At 29.0% G+C, this 19,514-nt stretch overlaps 1 long non-coding RNA gene across 1 annotated transcript; it reads right to left on the bottom strand.

Annotated features, from left to right (window-relative positions):
• Positions 1-480: 480 nt before the first annotated feature.
• LOC111629217 lies at positions 481-1,196 on the bottom strand. The gene is made up of 3 exons (XR_002757298.1): positions 1,128-1,196; positions 969-1,058; positions 481-846 (listed from the first exon to the last, which is right to left on the bottom strand). It is a non-coding gene; the product is annotated as an uncharacterized LOC111629217 (long non-coding RNA).
• Positions 1,197-19,514: the final 18,318 nt, after the last annotated feature.

Below are 19,514 nucleotides of genomic sequence, written 5' to 3'. Positions count from 1 at the left end.
GTTAAGCACATCCTTTGAGGATTTCCTTACCGTGTATACCAGCCTTAAGGATGTCTTTCTTGTGGGATTTAATGAGTACAGTAGACCCTCTATAACACTATTGATAATTCCGTATTATATGAATTCCATGTCGTGTTAGATTTTACAAATACGTGTGCCAGGCTGTGAATGGCTCACGTATTTGTAAAATCTGTGACTCATACAACATGGAATTCATATAACACGGAATTATCAACAATGTTATAGGGGTCTACTGTATTTTACATGTAAAATATAAATGCAGTTGATTGTATGAACATATTTTTGTATGTATGTTAAGATTTACGTTATCTCTTGTTATCTTTACTAGCTAAATTTTTAGCCCCATATTTTTAGCATTATTATCATTACATTATTAAATAAGGTAAAAATTTAAAATAGTAAAATAAAAATAAGTAAATAAATATAAGATCTGTATTAAACAACTGTATTTTTAATAATTATATTACAGCTATTAATGTTAATAAATTTTAAATGAACTATATTATGACGTGCGCCATAATTTCATGACGTAACAATACATAACATTAAATATTCGGTCAATCAGAATCTCTGTCCATTTCAGAGCTGCAAGATGGAGCTTCGTATGTAGCGCCATCTTGCGGGAAATAATTTTTATCTTTTATCGTAGAATGTAAACGTTTTTTTCATTGGCATATCTTTACAAATATTTGTATTTTTGCACAGCAATATCCTAAATTTAGAACCATTTAATTAAAACACTTTTAAGATAACTCATTCAATTTTCTTGGAAGTATCAAATATTTGGTAGACTACCAGTGCCTGAGTAATGAAGAAACCTAGAACCTGAAATATAAAACAGTTTATTATTGCAATTTAGTAAATAAAGAATGGCATAAAAGTAAGTTAACCGAGTTAACTCGGTTAATAGACTTTTGGGTCACCCTGAAAATATATCTTCTATTTACCTTAAATATAGATTGTCTAGTGATAGGAAAACTATTCAAAAATGTGAAAGTTAATTCCGACTCTACGCATTGTTTCATCATTAAGAAAATCTGAAACAAGTTCATTTAAATTTAGTTCAAATAATAATGATTAATTATATTTAAATCTGTGTTAAATACCATGTTTTCTTCTTCCACGTTTCGTTCTTCAAGACTCAATTTGTAAATTTTTCTATAAATGTTTCTTCCCTGTTGAAATAACGAAAATAATACATAAAATAAACAACTTAATTAAAAATACATAAATACCCAATAGTCAGTTAATTAACCATTGTAATGAAATACTATTACTTTTAAGATTTGTATAGGTGATCCATTTTGTTTCTGGCCTCCCCATTGTACGTCTATTCGAACTCGCAATAGAACCTACCAGTGGTCAAACGGGAGTTCCCTGAACACTGAGAGTTCGGTCGTGGGTTCGCGACTCACCAGGACGGGCTACGTGGAGTTTTCCAAGTTTTATTTACGTCTGTAACGCCTGAATAGGAGCCAGTTACCCTTAAAAAAGCTTCCCGGAAGGCATTCACCCACTTCGGCAAATCGCCCAACTGTTGCGTTGCCATAACTTAACAAAGCAAATAAAACAAACCCATAATAGAGTTTCAATAGACCTACAGTGGAGAGGCCAGAAAGTAACAAACAACGACTTAACACATTCTGTCATTCAACCATATAAATTTTTGATTGACCTGCATTCGAACCCGGACTCTCTAGCTCAGTATTTCTTAACCTCGGATGCGTATACTTCTGGGGTGAGAGTGACAATGATAGGTTTTTAACCTTTAGACTCTGTCTTAGTCTGTATAAATTTCACTGAACTTACTGGGTACTTTCAGATCCCACGATAAACTGGAAAAGCCACCACGATATCCGAGACCCTCACTACACCCTCTGTACCATTGTCTCTTTAAACACAATTTTCTATTGGGTGCGAGACCGTATTTTGAGATTTAAGGGGTGCCGATCACTAAAAGACTTAAGAATCACTGTAAAGCTAATGCCTGTCAATTTAGAAAGTACGGGTTCGAATATTTATCTTTTCAGATTGCCTGAGCGGGGAAGCAATTGAAGATTAAAACTCTCATAAGATTTAATATTATTTTAATACTATGGCTAATCATAGAAAACGTTTACCGGTATCATTTTAAAAAATCAATTGTTATCTTTAAACATCCCCAGTATTACCATATATTATAAAGGTCATACTCACATATTTAGTGATACTCGCTAGATAAAACAAGTATACAGTTACAATAACAAGCGCTAAGACAAAAACAAATCCAGAAAAGTATTTTATCCTTCCAATTTCTGTTATAAATGCTTTTCCAACCGTAAACTCGGCTATAAGAACCAAGACAACTACAGCAAAACTGTAATCGTTTTGAATATTGTTTATAAATTTCAAATAATCTTTGGCATTTTCTAAACATCTTCTAAATTCTTTCACAGAACAAGTCCTTTCACAATTCATGGCACTGCACAAATTAATGAACTGTAACTTTAACATATCACAGAACAGAGAGAAAATGCAAACGTTAAACGCGTAACAAATTAGAAAATAACTAATAGAAAATGTAAACTGTATTAAGCACACGTAACTCCCTAATGACCAAGTGTTGTTGCGAGCTGTTAAGCATATGTGTCCATGAGCAACGTTTGTTAAAGAACCGATAAATCCACTGAAACAAATCCAGAAGCATATATAGTTGTTCTGCTTCCTCGCAAAATTCTCAATCAACCCATTATCATAAAGGAATTCGTTAAAGATTCTAGTAAACAGGAATTCGCTATTTTCGAAAAGGATCTCGTATTTCTTACAATTCCACTTAACAACGTAAATTAAGTTGAAAGCCATTATGACACCGTTCATGATCCTCATATTGTAAGAGTTCTTCTTATACGCTATGGAATGATCGCATAAACTAAGAGCAATTTCATCGTCATTGGTGTAAAGAATTACTGCGTAAGATATACACTTCAGTAAAAAAAATACCTTTAACATTAATGTATAACACATCATCCATTTACTTTTTTGTTTCGTGCCTATTGAAATATCAGCACCGGTAATTCTTAGCAGTGTGATTGTAGGTGAGAGCAATATTTTAGGATCAACGTTTCCAGACATGTTTTGATTCTTGTACTTCTAAAACAAATTTATATAATAAAGGCAATGCTGGGGATAGTTATCTGTGCATTATAGTAATCGAAGCAGTGTGCATTATATTAATATTAATGTTTCTTTATTGAAAATTTTAAGAACATGTTTAGATTGCTAATGGAATATTGAAAATCAATATCCTATTATCATTATCAATTTCTTGTTTCCATGGCGATATAGCTGTTAAAGTGTCCTTTTTACGGGAGGAAATTATTTTGAATAAAACCACTAAACACGTGGGTTCGTGGGTTCGCACCTCAATAACGGGATGGCCACGTGATTTTTCCGGGTTTTCTTTACCTTAATAACATCTAAGTAGGGGCCAGGTTTTCTTAGAAAGTCTTCCCCGTACGCATATCGCTCAGGTATTGCATTGGCCGAACACGCAACATCTATTATAAAAAGGCTCCCTTAGTGCCTACAGATCGGAAAAGACAAGTGAATGCTACACGGAGAATTGTTTTATTGGTTATCGATCTCTTTGTCATCATTATCCCTTTATTATATTTGTTTGAAATCATACACAATAACAAGTCGTAGGCGTGTTATTGTGACATTTTTACCAGGCATGTGGCTGTTGCTCTTGAGGGTCTGGGTTCGAGTCTGAATTAGAAATCTTAGGAATTTTTCATTTAAAATCCTTCCCGGATATGCCAGCTTTATCGCCCATTGTGTCACTAGTCAAAGCCAAGATGAACCAATAAAAAACCGTATTGGTGTTCACATAGGTTTTGTTTGGTTTATGGCAACGCAACACGTGAATGATCTCTCAGGAGATTCTTCCCGGTATAGTTTTTTTTATGGGAAACTGCAAAATTGCCCCTAGTTAGGTGCTACTAACGTGTAGGAAATATAGAAAGCTCCACATGACCAGCCCGTTGGCGATGTTTGAATCCACGACCAGCTACCACAGTTCGATAATTTCATCTATTGATGCTAGGCCATTGATGGGCGATGTTCCCAGAGATATATACAATGTATTATCAACTAAGTTTGTTATATCAACGGTAGTATATATATTACAAGTAATGTATAAAGTGAACATTGACTATACATATGTAAATAACAATTAGACTTATGAATTTCAATATAATTAGTAAAAATTTTAATTGTATAAAAATAACAGTGGCCATGTTGTTTTTTTTAAACAAAAATTCACATAAACTTTCTAAAAATAATTTACAAACAAAGGCCAGTTACGAAAACAGCCATGTTTTTATGTCCGTCAATGGCCGATGTTTATATGTTTGACTGTATTTAGTCTATATAAATTTCAATAAAGAGTTGTGTAACTTCCCTCGCTAAAATTGCGTGTGGCGTTATCTAATATGATATTTTATTTTAAGAAGTTTCAATAAAGAGTTGTGTAACTTCCCTCGCTAAAATTGCGTGTGGCGTTATCTAATAAAATATTTTATTTTAAGAAGTTAGATCTTTAATTTTCAGATCACATATCTTACAAAGTGCAACAGATATTAACTTTATATATTATTTTTTCCCCTCTAATGAGAAAAGTCGTAACGTCACTACACTTTGATTTATTATCTCCCCCTTTCTATATATTGCAATTTAATATAAGTAATTACCTGCTTAAGTTTCTATACTTTTGCTTAGATTTATAAACTTTTTGACTAGATTAATGTTTAAATTTAGAAATAATATTCTTTCAAAAGATTCATTTTTCCAACATCTTTGCTCTTCCTCATCACTTGAGATGCTATGATAAAATTTTTGTTTTCGGTCGAAAATATCGGAATTTTATTAAATTTTTTTGGTCTTTATTCCATTATTTTATTTTTTGGATTATTTTCTATCTTTTTCAATTGTAAATTTTATTATATGTTGTTTTATCAAAGAGAAATTGATTGTTTGTATGGTGTCGCGTCGTGTGATTTAGCGGCGCGGCGTGTGTATATTAAATTTATATTATAATAATAATTTATAGAAATTTAATAATTTTAGTTTTATAATAAAGAAGATAAATTTGTTTTCCTTTAATTAAATTTTAAAATTTACATGATAGTTTTGTTATAATTAATAAATTCTTTAATACGTTTCATTGCTTTGCGCTGGCGCACGCGACGACGCGTCATTAAATTTAAAACGATTTATTTTTAAATAATTTAAAGATATTTTAATATAGTTTACAAATGTTACTCAAACTATACTTGTAACTGTTTTTTTATTATTATATTTTAATTTTAAATTTTATTTCATTTAATTAATCTAGCACGCGAAGCGACGTTTCGGCGCGTCGCGTCGCGCAAACAATAAAACAGTTGCCATTTTGTTTTAAAACAATATAAAAATAAAATCAAATTATTTTTAGAATTCGTTAAGACATATGAACAGGTTACTTCGACTGTATTGTTCTATTATAAATTGTTATTTAGTTATAACGCGTGACGGACAGACATGTAAATATTAAGTTATATACAATAAATCTAAATTACTCTTAAGGTTATTTGATAAAAAAAAAAGACGAAAATTGACAAATAATTATGAAATAGATGTGTTAAAGTAGTTAAACATTATTCAACTCACGTAACAATCGTAACACGTTAAACTATTATAGTAACAAATTATGTAAAATACAAATATTTAATTTATTTATCATAATATATTCAACTTTACATTATTAGAATTCATTACATATATTCCGAACAATTTATTTTCCACCAATTTATTATTATAGTAGCATGACATCCCTTTAAATTATAACAATTTACTAGTTTAATCATCATAATAATAATAATTGTTAAGGATCGTTTAGAAATTTGGGATGTTTCACGCGATTACGTACTTTAAATTATAGAAAAATTAGAGAATAATCTAAGATAAACAAAAAACTTTAAGTAATTATAGTTTAAAAATAATCAAAATTGTAAAAGGAAGAGCTAGAGCAAAAGGAGGAGAGAAGGAGGAGGAGGATGAGATGTAAAAACAATTTAAGAATTTCAGACGTTTCACGTGATTATACGCTTTAAATTGTAGGAAAATTTATAAAAATTAAAGAATAATTTAGGATAAAAAAATCAATGTAAATTGTAATAATAAAATCTAGTGAGGCAAAGAAAGAAACAAGAGCAGAAGGAAGAAGAAGATGGATATTTTTTTCAATTTTCTAGAATCAATAACAAGCGAAGGGAAGAAATTTTCAAGAGATTTCGTATCAATCTCATCGACTTAAGAAATATCGTGAGTGAGTGAGTTTGAGGATCGACCATATCGACATACAATTCTGATCTACCCCGACTTAAATCCCCAACAATCTTTTCCTCACTTGTTGTCGTCACTGTATATTGCCATCTATCAAAAAATCCAATGGTTACCCCCTGAAAAAAAATGATATTTGGGCTTTGTCAACCGAATGAAAAATAAGGAGAAATGAGATTTCCACCCCCTTTCTTTCTCTTTTTTTTTATTTAGGTAGATCCTTTTCTAGAAAATTGATTGTTCCCTTTCATATATGGCTAGAGATTCGTTAAAAGTATATACTTTTTTCTATAATTCACTTTATCTTTTTTATATCCACATATATACTATTAACAAAGGCATATTAAGCATTCTATTTGTATCTTTCTTTGTTGTATCTATACATTACTCTAATATTTTTACTTTTCTTTCTTCCTCTTTTCTATATATACCATTAACTACACAAAAAATATAATTCTTTCTCAATTCATGTGTAACTTTGCACAGTAAGTAAGAAAATCTTGCATTCTATAGATGTAGTAGAGCTTATACATAAACATATACTTGTAGTATAAGGCATATATATTCAATAAACATTATACATATTTAAATACACACAGAGTAATCCTTATATGTATATTAATATGCATAGACGGGTTTACTCATACATTGTAGACGTTATACATATTTTATACATGCAGTGGACAGCATCTATATTTATGTGTTAAACCCTATACATTTATGGATTGTCTTCTTTACCCTATACACGTCTATGCAGATACGGTAGACGTCATAACATAGCATATAACTCTTGCATAGTTTCTCCATTAGTTATGTATTAAAACTGCATATCATTAAATAAACTCAGTCTTAGTTACACGTGTATAAACTCATGCATACTTTATACATTAATCTAATATCTGCGTGCATAAATTATGCAAGGTGCATGCATATTACAAACCGGTAATAAAATATTTATGTATTAAAAAATACAGGAATTATTCTCTGGAATCTATTTATACATAGTTCATGTTTAATACAAATCGTTTTAAAATAATCGATACAAATTTATAAGCGTACAAACGAGGAATCCGTTGTTAACATATCCNTGATTATTCCGTTTTATATGAATTCCATGCTGTACGAGTCACTTAGATTTTACAAATACGTGTGCCGGGCTGTGAACGGCTCACGTATTTGTAAAATCTAAGTGACTCATACAACATGAAATTCATATAAAACAGAATAATCAACAGTGTTATAGGGGGGTCGACTTGTACTGTACATCCACGTGTTTTGCAATTAATAGTGTTTATAAAACCCGAATAAATTCAAAAAAATAAGGGAAGATATTCGAAAAATATTTCTTTAATTCATTATCTAAGAAATTCCTCCTGGGTTGAAGAATTTCATTTATAATATTAATTTTTGTGCAAATATTTTAGGTGAACGGCAGAAATTCTTAAATAAATTTCTAGATAATAAAGACATTCAAGATGTATTTTATAATTAAAAAAATGCATTTAAACAATATTTTTTAATAATTTTTGCTTATTTACTCGAATATAAAATTCAAATTTCAATGTTTTGAAGGTATTTAATTAATTAATTAGTTTACTGTATTACCTTGCTTCTAATCGAAGTATCACATCATCAGTTAAGTTCTTCCAATTGGAATTACTGTATAAATAATGAATTAATACGTAATTTATTATAAAATATATTAAAATATTAAGATTATATTTTAAATTAACCATCGATAATGTAATTTTTATAACATTTATCAGGCATTATTGTCTCCTAACTGACGTATAATTGCATCAGCTTTCTCACGTTATTACAAGTTAAATGACGAATTGTTTTGTTATTTACGGTAAAATATAATAAAATATTAAGATTGTCTACTGTATTAAGCATCTATAACTCTATTTCTATAGTTTTTATCGAGTAATTTTGATTTGAAAACGTGCAAAATGGCAAAGTAAGGGCGCATCTAAGCAATGATTTTCATAAGATATCGACGTTTTAATCTTAGTAACTGACTAAAAATCTTTTAAAAAATTGAAATTCTGAACACGATATAAAAAATGATGATTTATGTTCGTATGAGACACGTTTTTAAGACCCTTCAAATAAATTTTCAACGTCGATAAATCTTACTTTAGAGATTCAGCAGGCCTTTGCGTGTGTTTTAACATGTTTTTGCACTTTCTTGCGTGAGGTGTGATTTTTCTTGAGCATAATTTAGCACGTTTTCTTCTCAAAAAAGCACTTAAAAGCCTTTTAGATAATATAAATCCTCTATATATACAAGTATTTATAATACGAAGGATAAACCTTAAGCGAACTCGCTCCTCACGTCTCAATTAAAATAATAATTATTTTTTGCATAAATTTAAGCTTTGAATGCAAAGTAATATCCTTATACGTTTTATTATTGTTTAGAAATAGTTTAAAATATTAAAAATTACGAGTATAATCGTTAAAAATTTAATTTTCTAGGCTTTAAATGCGCCGTATGTAGTAGCCTATATCCCCTGTAAAGTTTGCTTCGCTTCATACTAAGAAAATTCTTCACTAGAGAGCGGGAGCTTACCCAAAACCTATATTGGACTTCAGTTTGTAAGATATAAAAATTTCTTTACTGCTCCTTACACTTGACAAATGGTGAAACATTGAGACAATATATCTAACCGTGGGATTGCCATCTCGTACTAAATGGCGCATCCGCCCGTTATACACATACTGTAACCATATTTCACATCTAAGGTGCACCGGGGGAAGAGGTCGTGAATTCTACTTGCTCCCTTTAAGAACGCACGCGCCTCTACGTCATTAGACGCACCGATAAGTTTATGTGGTCCCTTTTGTATCCCCCTTCTCTCCTGTTTCTTTCGTCCTGTTTACTCGATACTTTTAAAGGAACCACCCCCTCTTCCTTCCCAGTCTGGTTACCTTGTGTTTTATTACACCATATCCTTCTCTCATTCGTTGCTCTTCGGTATTACTTTGCTTAGCTCCCTCCCAATGCACACATACCAGTAAAGTTCCTCCTATAAAAATACACCTGGATATACAATACAATCTTTAAAAAAGTTAATTGTAATTTCGTTGTTTTTTTTTATTTTATTTATTTTTTCCTGTGTTGTATATACGTTTCCCCCCTCTACACTTAAATTATTCTCTAACAAATTTAAATAATTAATTTTTTACGTTTATTTATTTATCTAAAGCTGTAATTTGAGGGTTTTAAAGTTGTTTTGTATAGTCACACACACAGCGTAACAACTAAAGTTTAGGATTATTAATGGACTTCTTAAGTGTTTTATTTCTTAAAAAGTGTGTTTTTAATTAAAATAAGATTATTAAATTTAATTTTAAACACTATAAAAGCTTCCCCCATTCTAGAGTTTCGTGTACAAGCCTACTAACAGCAGCAGTATAACAATCCTCTGTATAGTATACACTTTATAACTGAAATTTAAACGCGTATAAGTGTAAATTGTTTATATTTAAACAATACTAATTAAAATTTGCATATACATTTAAACTGCAACTCATTATACGACTTTACTTTCAAAATATTCCACGTTATATACCGGTTAAACTACCTTTAACGTATAACGAGCTCTGATTTTAACGCCTTGGAAGGCCTTATAAATGCATAAATTACATAAATATTTAAATATATTACCGTTCCAATTATATAAAATACTTTAAAAAAGAGCTCTGTTAAGTCAGAACAATAATAAGTGTAACTATTAATAATTTCTACGGGTCTAAATTATGAGAAAAGTGAAATTTATCTTATCTACATCTTCAACAAATGACATTAATGATGATGATGATGATGCTAAAAAGCCTGTAGATCATCCTTGTTTTATATATTTTGTTGAAGAAAATAACTCTAAATCATGCTAAATATATCTTAAGTGAAGGTCAACATACCTACACTCGCATAACTACTGTTTTACTCATTGTGTAGCGACTTCTCGCTAGAATCGAGTGCATGAATTATAGAAAAATTGCGTGACATTGTTTATCTACGATTACTATACTAAGGCCTACAATCTAAGTTCATTTTGTTTTCACATGACTAAGTTTACAAACCCAAATAAGGGTGAAAGAGATAGCTTAGATTGAGGATATACGTCTGCACCCCGTTATTATAAGCTTGAATGGATATACAATTGTTAAAGGGGCTATTAAAACTGAACTTATACAATTCATTGCATAACTTGACCTTCCTTCTTTTTTTTATTAAATGTAAAGCCTCTTCCGTTTCCTGTTAAGTTAAATTGTGTATTTTTGTTAAAATTTCTTGTAAAAATGTTCAATTTTCCTTTATATTTTTGCCTCATTTTGTAAGGGCGATTGCTTAATCCTTAAAGTTTAGGCTCTTATCCTAAATGTGCCAAACTTAAATTTGATTTGTATGCAGATAAATACACCAGAACATAGTAATTTTGCGTGTCTCTTTTAAGAAAATTCGTTTATGAATAGAAATAAGTGCTTCAACAAGTTGAACTTTAACGATAGAAAGGAGCCTACATGATGTTTTAATGCTCCTTTACATGCTCCTATATGCCTTCAGCATAAACTTATGACAATAAACTTGTAAAATAATGATTTTAGAACAGTCTATGCGTCAAATTAGTGCAAAATATTAATGATAAATTGTTTATCCGTGCTAAATTCACTCTAATTTTCAAGTCTTCTAACATTAATTTTAAGTGCTTAAAACTAGATTTAATCGAAGAAATGGCTTTAATTTTATTATGCTTTATTTCCAAAGTTATATTTAGCCGCATTTAGTGAGATCTATAAGACTACATCCATTGGAGAAAGGTTCTATAACACGTAGCATCTATGTTACACAGATCACTCCTTTGGGAGGATTTATAAATAATAAAGCAAAGCCACTATAGAAAGAACAAATCACAAAGTTTTCTAGAAGAAAATATTTATTATAAATGTCATTATTTTCTTCCGAAAAAGTTCTTATTGTATATAACTGTCGGGTCCTATCTACAGGAAACTATCTTAGTAGTTTTCATTTACTTGGAATAACAGAAGAGCTTCATAAACAAGGTGGCATCGTCACCTCTCGCAGCCTTTCTTGATGACAATTTGACAGTTTATTGGTGCCTGGACACTCCTATGACCGTCGTAAAGAACTGAGTCTATTGTGCAATAGGCACACATTGCAGGCTTAACTGGAACCTCCAAGGACTGCATCGTAAATAGAGCTAATCTCGAAGATTTCCCATAAACCATTCCCAGTGCTCATTCTCTTAAAACTTCTCATATAGGCGTAACCCCTGAGGATAATTGGAACTTATCAGAAAACTTTCCTCTTCTTTTATGTAAAGTAACCAGAGCTTTCACTACTTCTAAACTTAATTGAAGAATGTTGCCATTTAAGAAGAAAGGAAAAATCGCCGTGATCTTTCAACATTTTTAAACGTTTCTACGATAACTTTTGTAGTTTTACAGCATTATTTTACAATTTTGCAACATAATTTTACGTATTTTTAATATTTAAACCTAAACTTCGTTACCTAAATCCATTAAAATCTCTCTAGTCTTATTCAAGTTGCGATGCCCTTTTTAAGTCCAGACAGACAGACGTGTGCATTAAATATCGATAATTATAATTATAAAGGGATGACACATGTCTTCCAAGTCTAAAAGTCTGTTTATTTTATTCAAAAAACGTTAATTCGTCTATCAAACTCAACAAAAATTGAATGATATATTCAAATATTTTCTAGGATTTATGCCTACAAATTATAAGATTAAAACAATTTAAAATGTATAAAATTATATTATTTAATACAATAAAGATGCACTTTTACAGATTTTAACATAATTTTATTTGTTTTTTATATTTAAAAACCTAATTTCGTTATTTAAATCTATTAAAATTGTTTCAATCTTCCTCTATTTGCTGATATGTTTTTAAGTTCAGACAGACAGACTAACCTGATAAATTCTGCTAATTATAGCTTTCTAAGGCTTCCTAATAAGATAAAATGTATTTTCGAATGTAAAAATATGAATTTTTCTATCAAAATTAACCAAAATTGAATAGTTTATTAAGGTTTTCATAAGGATTTATTCCTGACACTTCTAAGATTAAGACGATTTAAGCTCTAAAATATTGTTATATATTTTATTATTATTATTATTATTTAATATACAAAAAAAGAAAATTCTCCAAAGAATTTAATGGTAAATTAATTAATTAGCTCAAAGGAAAGTAGAAATTTATCAATGAATTCTATTTATAGACGTAAAAGTTAGCCTAATTTGTAAATATAAAGTTGAAGTTATTTAGTTTAATTTTAGAAATTATACATAATTTTCTATCTTAAATTATTAATAAATTCATAAATAATGTAGAAAACAATTCAAATTAACTATATATAAGTATTAGATTATATTTAGCTTGTCTAAAGGTAAAAAACTTTCAAAGTAATTAAGATTTTTAAAAAATTTAGCCTTAATTCGTTATAAATTATATATATTAAGCTAATTAAATTACTCATAAGTCAATTAATTGCAATTATCATCAGTTATTCCTGAAATATTTTTGTTTTCTTTCAATATTCTACCCTCCGAAACATCTAAAGTGTTATGTTTTCGTCAAAAATTCAAATTTAAAATGTGAATTTTCAACAGATTTTAACGTTTTCTACTCATTAATTTTCGAATTACCTCGAAAAAATTACGTATAACGAGCAGAAAACGTTAAAATGAGGTAGAATTTAATGTTTATTGTTTGATATAAATCAATAGCATATATTCTGTAAGGTGATTGGATGTATTTCAAATAATAGATTTTAATCAACCAATTATAGAATTTCGATCAATAATTGTAGTTTTACGCATAAATTTCTTTATATATAATATAAAACTATATATTTTTATCTGGAAAAAATCAAATTTTAACGTTAAAATTAATTTCTTGGCATTTAAATTTATTTAATCTGTAATTTTTAATTGATTGAAACAAAGTAGTTCAAATATTGTTCGAGTTTTAAATTTCCGAACGATGATTGGTCAATTCGAGTCGATAACTGGATAATTTGTCCAATCAACTTAAAGGACTTTCACTATTACTATAAATCCTCCAATAATCGTTAAAATGTTAACTATTTAAAAAGTTATTAACCAATGAGAGATGTTTTAAACTTTTAAACGTATTTAAATCATTTTATCGCAAAAAACTTATTTTAATTTTTTTAATTTAATAAATTAAACTTTAATTTTATTAATTAGTTAAACAGAAAACTTATCCATAACAATTAATATCGTATAATAAATTAGGGCCCGCTTCTAGTAACCATAAATACGTCCGTTTGTCTAACTGTAGCAATTTAACATTAAATTTTCAGTAAGAAAAAAAGTTAATGCAATCGTCGAAGCTACCACTGAAGAAAAAACAGGCTAAAAGCCTTATTAAAACCGGAAAATGGCGCAGTTAATAAGTACTTAAGAGCCTTATTCTAGTCTTAAAAAGCCCTAAAAATGAAGTGTTCACGCTCAATGAAATTAAAGTAGGGGGAAAAAATCGAGTGTATTTACAAGCAACTTAATAATGTCATTATTTTCTTTACAGCCAACTTTAGAGTAACGTTATGGGGTGGGGCCCTATCGTTTCTAGTTAAGGTATTAGGTAGCATAGACTTGTGTACACTGAAGTTATTAAGGAGGGACATTATCATGCGCTTTATGACATGGGATAGATCAAAGGAAGTGCAGAGTTAAGTATTTCTAAGTGTCAATAATACTGAAATATATGTTTATCTAAATGTCATACAACGTATCGGGCACAGTTATGAGAGGGTGGTCTACACGTGTCTGAGGTCAGAATTACCTTGTACATCAAATATTTATGAAGTAATAACTCGGATGTTTAAAATCAATCGTAAAAACAACCCGATTCTGAATTAAATATGCGCCCACTACTCAATTTTGACAGTTGTAACGTCGCTGTTTTTTCTCCAATTTGTTCCTCTTCCCCTTACTCGACCACCCTTTTAAAAGTGTTTTTATCTGTTCTAAATGTACTTAAAGTGCCTCAAAATCATACTTATTACTCATATAAAATACCCTTTAAGGCTCGAACCTTAATTTATAATAGATTAAATTTAACCTTTTTTAATGTTGCGCATTTCATTTTCTAGTGTTTTTATCTGTTTTTAGTAGATTTAAACTACCCTTCAAGCACTGAGCCTTAATTTAGAAACTAATTAGATTTAGTATTTTGTTCTTCTAAATAGCATTCAAGTATTAATTTTGATAATTTTATGACGTTCTTTGTTAGCAATAACAAGGAACTTCGTCAAATTATTTGTGTTTTTTGGCTTGAAATTTGGAGTTTTATAATCATTTTAGTCTATATTTTCTCTATAAAACTAAGAAATTTATATAATTAAATATTTTCGTATCCAATAAGAGACTTGTTTACATCATACAGGATCGTTTAACAGGCAAAAATCATACAAAAAAAGGCTTCTTTTACATGAAATTTGAAACCTTTATAGGGCTTATATAGGCTATTATAACTTAGCCTAATATTTAATTTTATCATTGATTTACAGTCTAGTTTGTTGATTCAAGAGTTACTTCTGAAATTCTAAACAACAACGAAGGAAATTTTAATAATTTTTATGTTAAATTATATAACTTACAGGCCTATAAAATTTATAAATGATTTATCATATATACAATTATGAATATAATCTATAAAAATTCCCAGTTAATTATTGCTCAACTGATGAAATAAACGGGCAGAAGTATAGTTTTAATAATGAAATTTTGGAAAAATGTATGTATTTAATGTGAAATAAATTATTTTATAAGTTAAATTTGAATGTTTTCTAAGAAAATAATATGAAAAATTTAAAGAAAAACATGTTTTAAATACAATTTTTAGCCTGTTTTTATCGCGACATCCTTTGAAAATTTTGTTATCAGCATCATCGCACCGACTGTACTAATTCTGAATATTAAATTTTTGAATAAATTAATATAAAAAAACGTGAAAAATTAAAAGATATCCATGCCTTTAATTAGGGTATTGAATATATAAAGTTTATTATATATAAACTTATAACATCTGGGGTTGAGTGATAACATTTTTTATGTTTTTTAATGCTGTGAACGTGTTTGATCCACATATGGTTGAAAAGTTATGCGGATGTAAATGTGATACCTCTCCTCTATATAACTTATCCTACCTTAAATAGATCCAAGTCATGTTTAATTTACATTCCATACAGTTGCTTCATATATTTTGCTTGTTTTTAAAGCCTTAAACGGACTATTTATACCTTACACCTTTAAGAATGACTAGACTTTTTTTGCTTCTTTCCCGTATAAAATAGCTCAAAAACTGCAATCGTGATCTATAAATAGGTGAATTTTCTATTCTGAGAGGCAATTATTTATTATTTTTAGCTTAAAAGTCCTCTCGTGAGCCTTAATTTTGTCTCTAATTACTATTATATACACATTTTGAAATAGAGAAAAAATGCTAAAAATAAATAACTTTTTTGATTAATTTTCGAGATTTTTTAGTAGAAAATACTCCATATTTTAAAACTTTCCTGACGAAAGGTTCAGTTAGGCCCACTAAATTTAAGTTTTTGGCAATTTATATGTATATAATCATACTAAATTTTGGTCTAGTTCGTAAGTATAATGAAAAGTAAGTAGTGAAGATTAAGCATAGAAAGGCATAGTTGAAATAATTATGTATGTAGGCCTGTATTTTGCCCTATTTTATTTAGTTTTATCATAATAATTTTGTAACAATTCTGTAATATTTCATAAATTCGATCGATGAATATGCAGAAGAATTTACAGATAGGCTTGAACAATATAAATTTTCTTTACATTTACCTAATTAACTCGTTAAATACCTGTTTACAATGCAACGAAACAAAGAAAAAAAGGCAATAGAATTAATATTTTTACGAAATAATCCATTAAAACACGAAAAATAAAGGCTACAAAGCCTTAATTTCATAATTACTAACACAATGTAAGCTTTATCCCAAGCCCTAAACAGTACAAAAGAAATGTATCATTAATCCTTTTAATCCTTAAAAAATACTTAAATTATATTAATTTTTAAAGAAAATAGAAAAGAAATAAATGAAATAAAATTTTAAAAAAATCTTTCAAACCTCCGTTCATTGTGCCTTAATTAACATAATAAGAGTCGAAGTATTGAAGTGCAGACACATGCAGAATAAGTCAGGCACTGCCTTTCTCTCTAAAATATGGCCGTCAGCCAGACACTGATTGGCTAACGGGGTCAAGTCTACCCAGTCACTTGACACTGGATCAAGTCAGTTAGTCACGTGTCGAAGGCTCGAAAGAAGGCAAGAAAGCTTCATACCCAACAGGACCTCCGATTTAACAATTAAAAGAATACGTAAGTACGATTTAATATTAATTATAATAATAAAATTTATTGCTTTGTTATAAAACAAAGGCTCTCACTTTATAAAAACAAACGAATAAGGCTTGTCCTTGCCAATTCGATAATTTTATGACCTAAATAACTTCATAAAGTTCATGTAAAATGTTGTATAATTATTATAATTTTATATAAAATCTCAATCGAAGTTGAGCCTTAAAATTTTTTCTTTAGCCTGCTTAATAGTAACTTCAAAAATTAATTGCATTTATCAACTAAATTAAGGCTTGTTTATGAAGTTAAAAGGCTTCGTACTGTAAAAATTCTTAATATTTTTTATTTAAAATAATTCAAAGTAGGCTCTAAGGCTTGAAAACTTTAGAAATTAAATTAATTCGTTGGCATTAAAGCAGTAGTTTGCTTAGAAAATACTTTAAAATACTCTATATTCATAATTATTTGGCATATATTTTTAAGGAATACTTATTAGTAGTTAGCCTTAAGGCTTTTTATAAGAATTATATACGAAATTACTGAGTAAATATATATAAATCTGCGTAGAAATGTATGAGAATTTGCATTGTTTATGGACCTTAAATCATTATTTATTGTTTTTTAATAGAAAAAATACAGAAATTTTTTATATATTTACGTATTTAATACATTTTTTATGTGTTTTTAAAAGAGAAAAAAATAAAATTAGGTTAATTTAAAGCTTACTTAACTAGGGCTGGGCCTATTTATTTTTCTAAGTTACCTTTAAACTTAGATATAGAATATATAACAACTTTGTTTGGGCTGTATATAAAATGTAAGGCTCTTTTTAATTACTATCTAACCTTATTTAGCTACTTAAGCCTTAAAAGTAACCGTTTTTCTAATTTACAATCATAAATATAAGTTTTTAGGTAAGTCAGGCTAATAATTAGATTAATACATAACATGCTCACAAGGTTTTTTGAGTGGTTAATGTTCAATTAGCCTTATTAGAAACCGTATTAGAACTTATTATAACTTGAATTAACTGTTGTAAAAAGTGGTTTAAATCTATTTATAAGCCTTTCTAAGCCTTTCCTTTAGGAAGCTAATAGCGTTGTTTAATTCTATTAATTTTATTTAGTATAAATTAAACCTTAAATCTTAACTACCATATCTCGTAATTATATTCAAGTTGAAGGCTTTACTGCAAAGCCTTCAACTTGAACGTGATAAAGAAGTAATAAGGGTAATAATGTAGGTAAAAGTTAACAGAATTTATTACTTCGTAGCCTTTAGATGAGTCAGAAGGCTTAAGATGAGTATAGACCAGCAAACGGTAGCCTTTCTAACTCCAAATTTTCTTGGAATCTGACAAGCCTGAATATTTATAAATTTATAAGGTATTTTCATTTCGCATTTTGGCTGATACGAATTTAAAATAAACGAAAAGTGAATGTTAGTCACCATTCAAATGACCTTAAACATCTTCGACGTGTTTATGTAGCCTAGATTTTTTTTTTAAGTTTAAACAAAGACCTAAACACTAGACTATTAAATCGCTCTTTAAGCTATTTACGTCCCCAAAAAACTAACAAATAATGGTTTTAAATTAGGCTAAATTTATGCCTGAACGGTTATTATCTACCACTAATCTATCTTAATTTAATATCTAATTTTTTAGCCTTTCTATCCGAATAGCCTTCGGAATCATTACTTTATAAATGAACCTAAGATGAGAGGAGCCTATAAAGAGAATAAAGAGATAAGCCTAATTTTTTTAGTGTAAGTAAAGGCTCGTTTTTAGAAAATTAACCGTAAATCGTCTCTTCTGTAAGCCTTGTTTATATACAGTTATACAGAAACTTGTGCCTGAAAAATATAGAAAAATCGACTTAAAATGATTCTGTTTAAGCTTCCTCCGAATAAATATTTTCATTTAAATCATCGCTCTTGCAGGTCTTTCGTCCAAAATAAAGTAGCCTGCTCCTGAATAATAGAATATTTGAATTAAGAATTAAACTATAAATTCTTTAATGATAAATAAAGATACACTATTAAAGATTTCGAAATTTCTTCTTATTTTTGTTATGGTGCAGAAATTTACTTTCAGTTTCTATGGGCATAATAATACTTTTTTCGTGTATTTGCTACAAGGGCATTATGCCTCTAACTTTCTATAATGGAAAATTTTCTTTTTTGTTTTTATGGTTATAATAATTTATTTTCCTTAGATACAGTATAGCAATTTCCTCTATCTCCACAGTCATTAAATTATCATATCAGCAGAAGAAATTTCTTCTTCATTTCTATGGGTATAGTAATTTCCCTTGTCTTCTACACATAGAAATGGCTTACTAATTATTACAGGTAGAAAGGCTTCTTTTCTGAAGGCAAAAATCTTTTATGTTTTTAAATTTCTTTCATTTTTTTAAGGCTACAAGCCCACAGAATCCTCCAATTTCTGCGCCAACAACCTCCCTAAAATTAAAAATACCATCCTGTACCTGGGAAATTTCACTTATCATCCATCAGATTTACATTGTATCAGGCTGGTTAAAGTTATTAAGGCAAAAATCTTTTATGTTTTTAAATTTCTTTCATTTTTTTAAGGCTACAAGCCCACAGAAACTCCACAGAATCCTCCAATTTCTGCGCCAACAACCTCCCTAAAATTAAAAATACCAGCCTGTACCTGGGAAATTTCACTTATCATCCATCAGATTTACAAAGTATCAGGCTG

The sequence above is a fragment of the Centruroides sculpturatus genome, unplaced genomic scaffold (assembly GCF_000671375.1).
Source record: "Centruroides sculpturatus isolate CEXI.00-Female unplaced genomic scaffold, Cexi_2.0 scaffold663, whole genome shotgun sequence".
NCBI classification, from domain to species: Eukaryota; Metazoa; Arthropoda; class Arachnida; order Scorpiones; family Buthidae; genus Centruroides; species Centruroides sculpturatus.
Note: the sequence above shows the minus strand (reverse complement) of the source record. Positions and strands in the feature narration are given on the sequence as shown.